Below are 12,581 nucleotides of genomic sequence, written 5' to 3'. Positions count from 1 at the left end.
AGATGTTTATGAAGAAAAAAAATTTAGGGAATTCCCTGGCAGTCTAATGGTTAGAACTCCGAGCTTTCACTGCCAAGTATTTGGATTCAGTCCCTGGTCTGGGAATTAAGATCCCAGAAGTCATGTGGCATGGCCAAAAAAGAAAATAATAATAATGTTATTGAAGGAAACAGAAGAAATCTAACAAGGGGAGATGCACCATGTTCATGAATGCAACAATTTAATATTATTAAGATGTTTCTTCTATCTAAATCAAGCTATAAATTCAACGCAAGCCCAAATTCCAGAAAGATTTTTTTAAGAAACAAAATAAATGGATTAAAAAATGCATGTGGAAAAATCAAGACTCACAGATAGATAAGAGGATCTGTATCAAGTAAGATATGCCAAACAGACTTCCTGGTGATCCAAGTGATCCAGTAGCTTAGACTTCATGCCCCCAATGCAGGGGGCCCGGGTTCAACCACATGCTGCAACAAAGACCTGCCACAGCCAAACAAATAAATAAATAAAAATAGTTTATCGAAAAGATATACCAAAAAGCCAGAGTAAAGAAAGAAAACAAAGGTGGAACGGCACATGATCAGACAAACTGATCAAAGGGACAGGAAAGAGACACGTGAATATGAAAAACCTTGAGATATTTCAGAATAAGCATCCTAATCAGAAGTGAAGAGATGGACTGTTAAAGGATAACATCGTGAAAACTGATTCTTTATAAGGAGAAAAGAAAAGTTGGTTCCCTACTTTTCACCACAATACAAAGGTCAAACAAATGGATTAGAGACCTAAACATGAAAGATAATAAGTCTATAAAGCTAGCATATTACTTTCACAAGGCTGCAAGAACAAGGTACCACAAACTGGGTGGCTTAACACAACAGAAATCTATTGGCTCCCACTTCTGGAGGCTAGAAGTCTAAAATTGAGGTGTGAAGGGGCCAAGCTCCCTCTGGAATCTGTAGGGGACTCCTTCCTTGCTTTGTCTTAGCTTTGGGTGATTTGCTGGCAATCTTTGCAGTTCCTCGGCTTGCAGCTGCACTGCGGAACTCCAGTCTCAGCCTTTCTCATCACAGGGCACTTTTCCCTCTGGGTGTCTGTCTCCAAGTGGCTGTCTTCTCATAAGGACATCAGTCTTATTGGGCTAGGGCCCTGCCCTACTCCAGTATGACCTCATCTTAATTTAATTCATTACATCTGCCACCACTCTGTTTCCAAATAAAAGCACATTCTGGACTACTCGGGGTAAGGATTTCAGCATATCTGTTTTTAAGAGACGTAATTCAACCCAGAACAGCTAGTAGAAAAATGCAGAATATTTTTATGACTTTGGAGTGAATAAAGATGTTTAAACCAAGAAAACAGAAACCATATAATGAGATGGATTTGACCATATTAAGATTAAAATTTTCCTGCAAACAAAGACATGATTGAAAAAGTTTAATAAGTGACAAACCAGGAGAACATATTTCTAGCTTCAAAAAAAAAAAATGTGATTAAAATCCAGAATATACAACAAGATCCTGCAAATATTTAAGAATGTATGCATGCATGCTCAATTGCTCAGTCAGGAACCCCAATATAAAAATGGGCAAAAGATATGAATAGGCCTATTTCCCTGGTAGTCCAGTGGTTAAGAATCTGCCTGACAAAGTTCTTTCTGGGTAACAAAACACTCATGTATTAGCCAGGAATATACCCATCCGGAATCAAGATTACATTTCAAAGAATCTCTTGACGCTAAAAAGCCGGGCAACACGGGCAACAATGTTCAGATCCACTGAATACAGGTGGAAGTGATGAGATCACTTCCAGCAAATGTCCTCAAATGGATATGTCATGATTATCTGTCCTTTCTTCCTTTCCTATGTCCAGAATGTGGACAGGATGGCTGGAGACAAATAAGTCATCTTTGACTACATAGTGATTTGGGGATGGAGGAAACTCATGGTGGAGTCTGAGTCCCTAACACTATGGAGACAAGTCAACCATGAATCGTCTTCTTTCTGGGATACAAAAGTAAATGTATATCTTGTTGAACTGAGTGTTATTTGACAAACCACAACATAATCCTACCAGAACTCCCCAAAGGAAAATCTTGGCACATCTGGAAAAAGACAGAGGCAGGGATGAAGCACAGGCATGTCCACCATCTCACTCCCTGAAAAACTGTGTCTCAGTCATGGTCATTACTCCGCTTGGAAATCTGAAGAGGGAAATCTGTCTGTCTCTGATCGATCTGAATAATCCAGAAATTTCAGAGTTTATTAATTTAAAGACAAAGCTAATCTTAAAGTTGAATCAAGCACAGAATTATCAGTAACGGCTATATCCATGGTTTTCTCCACCCAGGGTAAAAAAAACACTTATCTGAGTAGATTAATCCACACTTAACCTGCAGGTTTGCAATGTGGAAAACTGCTGAAAGTACGTATTAGAACTTCTTTCAACATATTTGTTTTCACATTTTTATTAAAAATCTGAGTGAGGAATTAAATGGTTATCAAAAACAGAGATGACATGATGCCAATAGAACAGTTCGTGCCCTGAATAATGGAATCAGAATTACCCAACATCAGAACCCCGAGAGGTTTTAAGCTATCATAACTCTGCATTTTACAGCTCGGAAAACTGAGGTTCAGAGTTGTCAACTTGCTTGCCCAAGGTATACCTGGAATCAAGGGTAAAGTTGTTGGTATACCTTCTTTCTACTTTTTCTTTTTGAATAAATGAAAACTGTGTCATTAAAAAAAAAAAGGAGAATCTGTCTGATAATGCATGTCCCTTGTCCGGGAAGATCCCACATGCTCCAGGATATCTAAGCCCATGCCCCAACTATTGAGCCTGCACACTAGAGCAGGGAGAGGCAACTACTGAGCCCACATGCTGCAGCTACTGAAGCCCGGTGCCCTAGAGCCCGTGCTCTGCAGCGAGAGCAGCCACTGCAGTGAGAAGCCCACGCAGCGCAACTAGACAGTAGCCCCTGCTCGCCACAACTAGAGAAAGCCCACGCGCAGAAATGAATACCCAGTGTAGCCAGAGAAATAATTTTTTTAAAGATATGAATAGGCAATTAACATATAAGGAAATCTAACTGGTTAACAAGTCTGAAGAGATGCTCAACTTCCTTCATAATTGTTAGGGGTCAAACTCCAGCCGTGACAGGCTCAGCAAGGTATATTCGGCACAGGACCTAAGTCATGTCTTCCTAACAGAGCATCCCTTGACCAAATTAGGAAAACTCCCCATACATACCAACCAAAAGAGACAGGATATGCGCTCATCCTGCCTGGCCAATCATGTAATGCCAGCTACCCCTGTAATCGAGACAAAGACCTGCCTGTATATAAGCAGCCATACTCCTTTGTTCAGGGCTCTTGTCGGATTCCACTGTGTGGGATGAGACTTGGGCCCTAGCGCGCTAGAAATAAAACTCCCTTCCTGCCTTTGCATTACTGTGGTGGACTTGTTCTCTCGGTTGGTACGGAGATATGGGCTCGGTGCTTAACAATAATCAGTTAGAAAATTATAACTTTTTTTAACTTTTTATTTTGTATTGCGGTATGGCCAGTTACAACACGACATTTAAAATCTATCAGACTGGTCAAAATGAAAAGGTCAGTGAGGGACTAGTATTAGTGAAGACATGTAGAATTTGGAACTATCATGCACTTTGGTTAGCATAATTCAGTATGCATATCGTATGAGCCAGCAACCCCAACCTTGGTGTATAATCCAGAGAAACTCTCACTCACATCCCAAAGGATATAAATACAAGACTCTTAATTGAAGTGCTGTTTGTAGTAGCAAAGAATTCAAGGCAATGTAGGTCTTCTTCATTGGTAGGTGAATAATTAAGGATGGTGAACTAATAAATTAGAGTGCTATGCAGCAAACAGAAGCAATTACCTAGATACACAAACAATATGGGATGCTCTTAAAACAATATTGAGCAAAAAATGTAAAAACAGAAATATAGCTGGTTCAGTTTCTATAAATTAAAACCATATACATATACAAAGCACTATACATCTTTTAGAAATATAGACATAAAAGTACTACTATATTAAAAAAAAAAAAAAAGAAATAAAGTTCTCATATCCAAGAACCACAAACACATTACAAAGTGTGTTTTTGAGGAGGAGGAAGAAAGGAAAATTGGAATGGGAATATGGAGAAAAAAATAAGAGAATAACGTCATACAAACTATTGTTATAGTGTATCAGAAATGAAACAGCATGGTAAAATCAACTCTCAGAAAAAGAAAAGAAAAAAAAGAAGAAAAATGAAACAATGAAAAAAGAAATGCCAAGGAAATGTTAAGAAAAGAGTTGCATTAAAAGCAAAAATCATTAGGAAAGACAACAAAGGCTATTTCATATTGATAAAAGAAATAATTCACTTATGTCATATTAATATCATAAACCCTATGCTCCTAACAACATAAACCCTTATGCTCCTAATAACGTAACTTCAAAATACATGAAGCAAACACTGATACAGTTAAAAGGAGAAATGAACATAGCCTTACTCATAATGGGAGACTTTATTACACCTTCCAGAAGCCAATAGATCAAAGAGGGGGGAAAAAGGACAGACATAATAGTTAAGAATTAGATCATTAATAAACTTGTATGGTCAGACCTCTTATCCCAACAACTGAAACGCACATCATTTAAAGACAGAACACAGTCGGGCTCAGCCCCAGGCCGAGGCCAGGTCAGGGCTCCTGCTCGGGTCCTCGGGACCCTCGTCGGGGCGCCTGGGGTCCCTATGCATACACCAAGTTCTTGCAAGGACCTGTCGAAGCTGGGGCCAGAGGGAAAAGACCTTATTTCCTAGGGTCAATTCTCTTGCGGTCTCAGCCAGCTGACCCTTTGACCTCTCACCCTCAGGGCCCTTGGCGGCTGTAAATCCGCCATCGCCCGGGCTCCGAGGATGCTTTGTGCCCTGTCACCTCATTAGGCCGGCAGGGCTGTAAAGCAGGAATCAGCCGCTGCCTAATCCGGACCTGGGGTCAATGAGAGCTCAAACAATGTGCACAAAGAAGACGGCTTTGGAGCAAGAATTTAGAATATGCATTTAAGTTGCCGTGCTTTGCACTGGAAACCTCTGGGTGATTAAAATAAGCCTAACTTGTAGTATTTTCTGTCCTTTATTTATGTGTGGTTCCTGCAAGTCAAAGGGGCTGGAGTCCCTTCTGCAGTTTGGGAACTTGTTTTGAAATAGCTACCAAACAGATTTCTTCCCCCTTTTGGTGAAGTTTCCTTCCAGGGCTTCAGCCTCTTCACCCCACCCTGTGACTGGAATAGAGTATTGACATCTTTGAGAGAGCAAAGGAGGTAGATGGTGCTTGCTATATACTTTATTTTTCCATGCTATAGTTTGAACCCTGAGGTTTGAGCTTTTTTCTGGTTAAATCTCTTGGTACCAAAAGTGTGGAAAATGAAATGTTCATTAACTTGAAAAATCTTTAGCCAATGGATAGGCAGTTTGTCTCTTTGAGAACTGCGACATCCAGACCGTCTCTAAGATTGACTTTAAAATCAAGCTAAGGATGCACGCATCTCACACGCTAGTAAAGTCATGCTCAGAATTCTCCAAGCCAGGCTTCAGCAAGACATGAACTGTGAACTTCCTGATGTTCAAGCTGGTTCTAGAAAAGGCAGAGGAACCAGAGATCAAATTGCCAACATCTGCTGGATCATGGAAAAAGCAAGAGAGTTCCAGAAAAACATCTACTTCTGCTTTATTGACTATGCCAAAGCCTTTGACTATGTGGATCACAATAAACTGTGGAAAATTCTTCAAGAGATGGGAATACCAGACCACCTGACCTGCCTCTTGAGAAATCTGTATGCAGGTCAGGAAGCAACAGTTAGAACTGGACATGGAACAACAGACTGGTTCCAAATAGGAAAAGGAGTATGTCAAGGCTGTATATTGTCACCCTGCTTATTTAACTTCTATGCAGAGTACATCATGAGAAACGCTGCGCTGGAAGAAGCACAAGCTGGAATCAAGATTGCCGGGAGAAATATCAATAACCTCAGATATGCAGATGACACCACCCTTATGGCAGAAAGTGAAGAGGAACTAAAAAGCCTCTTGATGAAAGTGAAAGTAGAGAGTGAAAAAGTTGGCTTAAAGCTCAACATTCAGAAAATGAAGATCATGGCATCTGGTCCCATCACTTCATGGGAAATAGATGGGGAAACAGTGGAAACAGTGTCAGACTTTACTTTTTTGGGGTTCCAAAATCACTGCAGATGGTGACTGCAACCATGAAATTAAAAGACGCTTGCCCCTTGGAAGAAAAGTTATGACCAACCTAGATAGCATATTCAAAAGTAGAGACATTACTTTGCCAACAAAGGTCCGCTTAGTCAAGGCTATGGTTTTTCCAGTAGTAATGTATGGATGTGAGAGTTGGACTGTGAAGAAAGCTGAGCACCGAAGAATTGATGCTTTTGAACTGTGGTGTTGGAGAAGACTCTTGAGAGTCCCTTGGACTGCAAGGAGATCCAACCAGTCCATTCTCAAGGAGATCAGCCCTGGGTGTTTTTTGGAAGGAATGATGCTGAAGCTGAAACTCCAGTACTTTGGCCACCTCGTGCGAAGAGCTGACTCATTGGAAAAGACTCTGATACTGGGAGGGATTGGGGGCAGGAGGAGAAGGGGACGACAGAAGATGAGATGGCTGGATGGCATCACCGACTCGATGGACGTGAGTCTGAGTGAACTCCGGGAGTTGGTGATGGACAGGGAGGCCCGGCGTGCTGCGATTCATGGGGTCGCAAAGAGTCGGACGCGACTGAGCGACTGGACTGAACTGAACTGAAGGATGCACTGGTGAACTATCTCCCCTGGATGCCCGCGGTGTTCTTTGGGTCATTTGATATGGTAAAACTGTGGTTGATTTTAATGAGTTACGTGAATGGAATTTCTGTAAAATTGGACAAGTGACAAATTGGTAGAGCTCTTTTGTTTGTTTGAATGATAACTCTAAAGGGCACTGCCTTTCCCTCTGAGGTGTGGTTTCTACCATCACTATTGAAATTTATAGCTTGAAAAACACTAAGTTCATGGAAGCCTTTAAAGGGGGAGTGTTCAGAGCACTTGGACTAATAATAACTTAACCCAGGAGGAAAACGTCTTTGAATAAGATTCTTATTGTCAAAAACCTGTTGAAACTAAAGAAAACATATTTCTTTGAAGATCGTCTAATAGAGCAAACAATTTTGTATATTTTTAATGTGATGACAGTCCAACCTGTCTACTGATCTGATAAATAGAGAAATGTGAGCTCTATAGTAAGTAGAAGAATAACCTTCACCAAATGGCAAGTCTCTAATGTTTGTTCTCTGGGTGTGTATGTTGTCTAAGGTGTTTTATTAAAACACAACCTATATAAAGACCATTTGAGCATAAGATGTTAAAAATAGAAGATTCCATTGTGTTTTATTATGTTAGCTTTTAAAACAACATATCGAATAACATTTTATGATATTTTTCTAAGAGTAAATGTAGCTTGTTTTGACCTATCTGCAGTTCACTTTTTGTTTTTTTGGCCAGTGTTGTCCTGCTTGGTATCTGGGACAGTCTCTAATTCCTGACAATGAACTTGATACTGATGTTGGAATACAGCAGCTAGCCCTCCATAACACTACCTATCCTAAATTCAGGGTTAATGCCAAACCTACTGTGTAAGAAATGATTTACCAAAGTTTCAAAGAAAACCACGTCAATGTGGATGTCTGTTACCTTGAAGTGATCATTTTAAGAGTAATAGCTTCTTCCCTAGGTATAAAAAGACTATTTTCTTCTTTTGGTGTATTTCATTTTGTATTGAGCAATCATTTGTGAAATGAAAAAGCAAAACAGCACCCCCTCCACACACACAAACCTCCAGCCAACTTGGGATCATAGACATGAAGATGGAGGTGAAGACTAGTCTAATTCAGTGTGTACTGTCTCATGCATTGTGTTGACTGTTGAAAATCTCTTTCAAATATCCGCATTCCACATGTAGAACTAAAGTGTTTGTTTAAAACTAGAAATATGAATGCTTGTTTTGTTAATTTCATGTTTGTGTTCAAAAAGCAACATCCAGGATCTCTACAATTGACTTAAATAAAACCATTTAAATTTAAAAAAAAAAAAAGAAGAACACTTCCAAAACAAAACCAAAAATTGCTGTGTACTAGGTCAATGAAATCTCAATAAATTCCTAAGAATTTATGTCATTCAAAATACATTCATTAAAATTAGAAGTCAACTACAAAAAGAAAATCAAGGAAAAATCCATTACCTAGATATTAAAAACCCATTTCTAAATAATTTGGGGGTTAAGAGGAATTGAAATTACATTTTTTTGGAACTGAATGACGATGAAAGCACTACATATCAAAACCTGGGGTATACATAATAATAAAATAAATGTAATATGGAAAAAAATGAGTCAACAGGCAGAAATTAATGAAATAAAATATCCCTCCAAAAAATTAGTAAAAGGGACTATCTCCTACTTATTTTCAGCAAACAAAAAGCTGAAAGCTTTTTAAAGACCAATAAAACTGTAAATTTTTTTTCAAATCTGATCCAGAAAGATAAGAGAAAGAATAAATAAACATCAGGAAAGCCAAAAGAAATATAACTTCGGATCCATATGATTCATCAGAAATAATAAACATAAAGTCATGCCAATGAATCTGAAATCCCAGATAAATTACTGTTCTAGGCATATATAAATTACAAAAATGTATTCTGGGAGAAAGTAATAAATCTGAGTAAACCAATATCCACAGAAGAGGTTGAAATTGTAGTCAAAGACCTACTAAAAAGGCACCCAACATGAATGACATTCAAATTCTACACTCAAATGTCCAAGGGACAGATACCTCTAATATATCACAACCCATTCCAGAGTGTAAGAAAAGGTAGGCGGCTCCCTCCCTCAAAGAACAGAGCAGCGCTAGCTTCCCTTACGTCATGACTGGGCAAGGACAGCACAAGAAAGAAAACCATGAGTCAGTCAATTCCACTCATGAAAACAAATGCACAGCAACTCTAAATAAAATGGTATTAAATCAAATCCAGCAATAGTGAAAGAGAGGAGGATGATACTACATTAACAACATAAAAGTCATCTGATTATATCAATAAACGTATAGAAAGCATTTAATAAGGGTCAATACCTACTAAAGAAAAACTTCATAGCAATTAGGAATAAATTTTTAAAATGTACTGAAAACATCATACTTGATGAAACCTTAGGGGCATTCTTTTAAAAAGTCTAGAACAAGACAAGGATTGTCCATTATCATGACTGTCATTCAACACTGTATTGGAACTCTGAAACAAAGAGGGAGGGGTGAGAAATGAGTTATAAAGATTGGAAAAATTAAGCTTTTATTTCCCCCCCTGACACCAGGGCCATCTAGCTAGAATAGTATGGAGAATTATCTGTCAAGCTATTCTAGAATGAATAAGAGTGAGTTCAACAAGGCAGCCAAATCCAAGCTCAGCATTAAAAACAGCAGTAACTGATTAGGAAAAAAAAAAAAAAAATCCCAGCCATTAGTAAAAAAGTAAAAACAGTCAAGTCCAGCCAGTGAAACAAAAAGCACGTATAAGATATCCCAGGAAAAAATTATATTTACATCCAAGAACGGAAGACTCAGTATTACAAAGTAATAGATTCTCCCCAAATTAATAATTATTCATTACATTGCCAACCAAAATCTGAAGGATTTTTTTATGGATTTCACAAATGCCACTCCACTCCCCATTCCCATCGCAGAGTCCCCCAGGTTTAGAACCAAGCCAAGTCCTCCTCACCAAAGTCTAGGTATCTGCTTGGAGACCACCTGTTCTGCTGCTCACCTTCTTTGACTTGAATCACCCCATAAACAATTGGTAAACAAAATAAGATGGTAGCATATCACCGTCATATTGGTTAATAGGCAATTTTCTCTAGAAGGCTAATGTTTTGAAGCAATCAGAGGTAAATTTTCTCATAATTAAAGGGGAAGACTTAGTAATAAAAGAAGATATTCTTTAAAAAAAGAAGATATTAAAGGGAAAAGCTGCAATTCTACTGAAATGTCTTCCTTTAGATCCACAATGGATGGTTTAGTGATTTCAAAAACCATAACATTTACTACAATGATATTGTTGTTCAGTCACAAAGTCCTGTCTGTCTCTTTGGGATCCCATGGATTGCTGCAAGCCAGGTTTCCCTGTCTTTCACTATTCCCCAGAGTTACTCAAACTAATGTCCATTGAGTTGGTGATGCTATTCAACCATCTCATCCTCTGTTGCCCCCTTCTCCTCTTGCCCTCAATCTTTCCCAGCATCAGGGTCTTTTCCAATGAGATAGGATGTGGCAAAGCTGTGAAAGCAGGTGAAGAAACTGCAACAATATTTTCCCACATTAAAATAACAGATTAATGAAGACTACACCTTGAATCAGATTTTCTTTCTTTCTTTCTTTTTTTTTGGCAGCCCTGGGCAGCTTGCAGGGATCTTAGTCCCCTGACTGGGATCAAACCCGTGCCCATGGCAGTGGAGGCGGAATCCTAACTGGACCATCAGGGAATTCTCCAGATTTTCACTTTTGATGAAAATGATCTCCATGAGAAAGTATCCCCAGATGGGCATCTCTGTGAAGGAGTTACAAACCCCAGCCTTTAAAATTGCAAAGAAGGAACAGGAAGTATTACTAAGTGCATATGCCCTATGGAGATTTAACTGGGATTATATTTTTATTAGGGTTTCCCAGGTGGCTCAGTGATAAAAGAATCTGCCTGCCAAGGCAGGAGACGTGGGCACCATCCCTGGGTTGGGAAGATCCCCTGGAGGAGGAAATGACAACCCACTCCCAGTATTCTTGCCTGGGAAATCCCCTGAACAGAGGAGCCTGGCCAGCTACAGTCCATGGGGTCAAAAAGAATGGGATGGCTGAGCACATTTTTATTGGAATTCGTTACTGGTTTTGCATAACTCATTATACAGTTGCATATACTTGTTTTCAGCAAGCTGTCCCTAATTCTGTTTTTTCCCATAAAGCCTTTTTATTTTTAACATGCACTGTTTTGCAGAACTACAGGTTTTTCAAGAAAGCATGTACCAGGTTATAGCAGCAAGACTTGTCCTCAAGAAGCTGGGGCCTCTCTTGTAACAAGCAAGGAATTCTTGAGAATTCCTGAGCGTCCCTCACAGGTAGCCAGGAGAGCAGGTACCCTTTTCCCTCTGAGCGGGGAACAATTTCCCAGGAGACTGTGGGGCAGTTCTCTAGGTTTCAGGCACCAGAGCCCGTCATAGTCCTCTTCTCTCCTCGCGCCAGACCCCCACAACCAGTCAGGAGAGGCTTAGTGAAAAGATCCAGAATTTTGCTGCTTACAAGCTTTCGGATCTTGAGCAATTCGCCGAACCTCTGCAGGACTGTTTACCCACTCTTTAAATGGGAAGGCATGGTGTTTTGTTTTTTTTTTTTTAATCATTACTGTCGTTGCGGTCGTGGTGGGTTTTCATTTAAAAATCTGCCTTAAAAAAAAAAATCTGCCTTAAATTGTTGCTTTGTCATTTACATTTGTGACCTTGGACAAGACACTTTGCTTCCCTAGGCGTCATCTGTAGAATGGGGCTTTGAGAGCGTTTAGTACTACCGTGTGTACAGGCACTTAGCAATAAGATACATATTGCTGCCAAGTCACTTCAGTCATCTCCGACTCTGTGCGACCCCATAGACAGCAGCCCACCAGGCTCCGTCCCTGGGATTCTCCAGGCAAGAACACTGGAGTGGGTTGCCATTTCCTTCTCCAATGCATGAAACTGAAAAGTGAAAGTGAAGTCGCTCAGTCAGGTCCGACCCTCAGGGACCCCATGGACTGCAGCCCACCAGGCTCCTCCAGGCTCCTCCGTCCATGGGATTTTCCAGGCAAGAGTACTGGAGTGGGGTGCCATTGAGTTCCCATTATGAAAGGCGGGGATTCTCGAGTTGTGACTGTGGAGGCAGAGGAACTCAGGGCTGGTGGGGAAAGCAGATGTGGCGGTGATTTCCTCAGGGACACTCCACACATCCTCCCAGCCCCGTCTTCCCAGCAGAGGCCTCCCTGTCAGCCCGACCCGCGAGCTTGTGGGAGCTCTCCCGGGGGCTGCCTCCCCACAGCGCCGGTACAGCGTGTAGTCCGAACGGACTACACTTCCCGGCGTGCACCTCGGGTCGGGCCCCCGAGGGGCAGTCCAGCGGTGGGGACCTCGTCCTGGCCGCGTTAGCGGCTCGGGGCAGTAACCACCATTCACCCAGCTCCTACTTTTCCCTTTGCGAAGCGAGTCAGTCACCGTCAACCCCACCTTGGGCCGCGGCCCTCGAAGGGACTGTGAGGAGCGCTCGGCCCTTTTCCTCCTCTCCTCCTCCAGGCGTCCGGCCCACCGCGTCCCAGGGAGGGTCCGAGGCCAGGCTTATCTACCCGGGAGGATTCCTTCGGCCCCGCGTAGTCCCCATTTCGGCCCGAGGCCGGCAGTCAGGCTCTGGAGACTGAAGGACGGGGACGGACTTCGAAGCCGCGCTGCCGGA

At 41.1% G+C, this 12,581-nt stretch overlaps 1 long non-coding RNA gene across 3 annotated transcripts in view; it reads right to left on the bottom strand.

The window, feature by feature from the left end:
- Positions 1 to 12,578, bottom strand: part of LOC120872474 — a 32,934-nt gene extending 20,356 nt beyond the window's left edge. For all 3 annotated transcript variants that reach the window (XR_005723259.1, XR_005723258.1, XR_005723257.1), the window contains exon 1: positions 12,359 to 12,578. This is a non-coding gene — a long non-coding RNA (uncharacterized LOC120872474). The remainder of the gene's footprint in view (positions 1 to 12,358) is intronic.
- Positions 12,579 to 12,581: the final 3 nt, after the last annotated feature.

The sequence above is a fragment of the Oryx dammah genome, unplaced genomic scaffold, assembly GCF_014754425.2.
Source record: "Oryx dammah isolate SB20612 unplaced genomic scaffold, SCBI_Odam_1.1 HiC_scaffold_13, whole genome shotgun sequence".
NCBI lineage: Eukaryota > Metazoa > Chordata > Mammalia > Artiodactyla > Bovidae > Oryx > Oryx dammah.
Note: the sequence above shows the minus strand (reverse complement) of the source record. Positions and strands in the feature narration are given on the sequence as shown.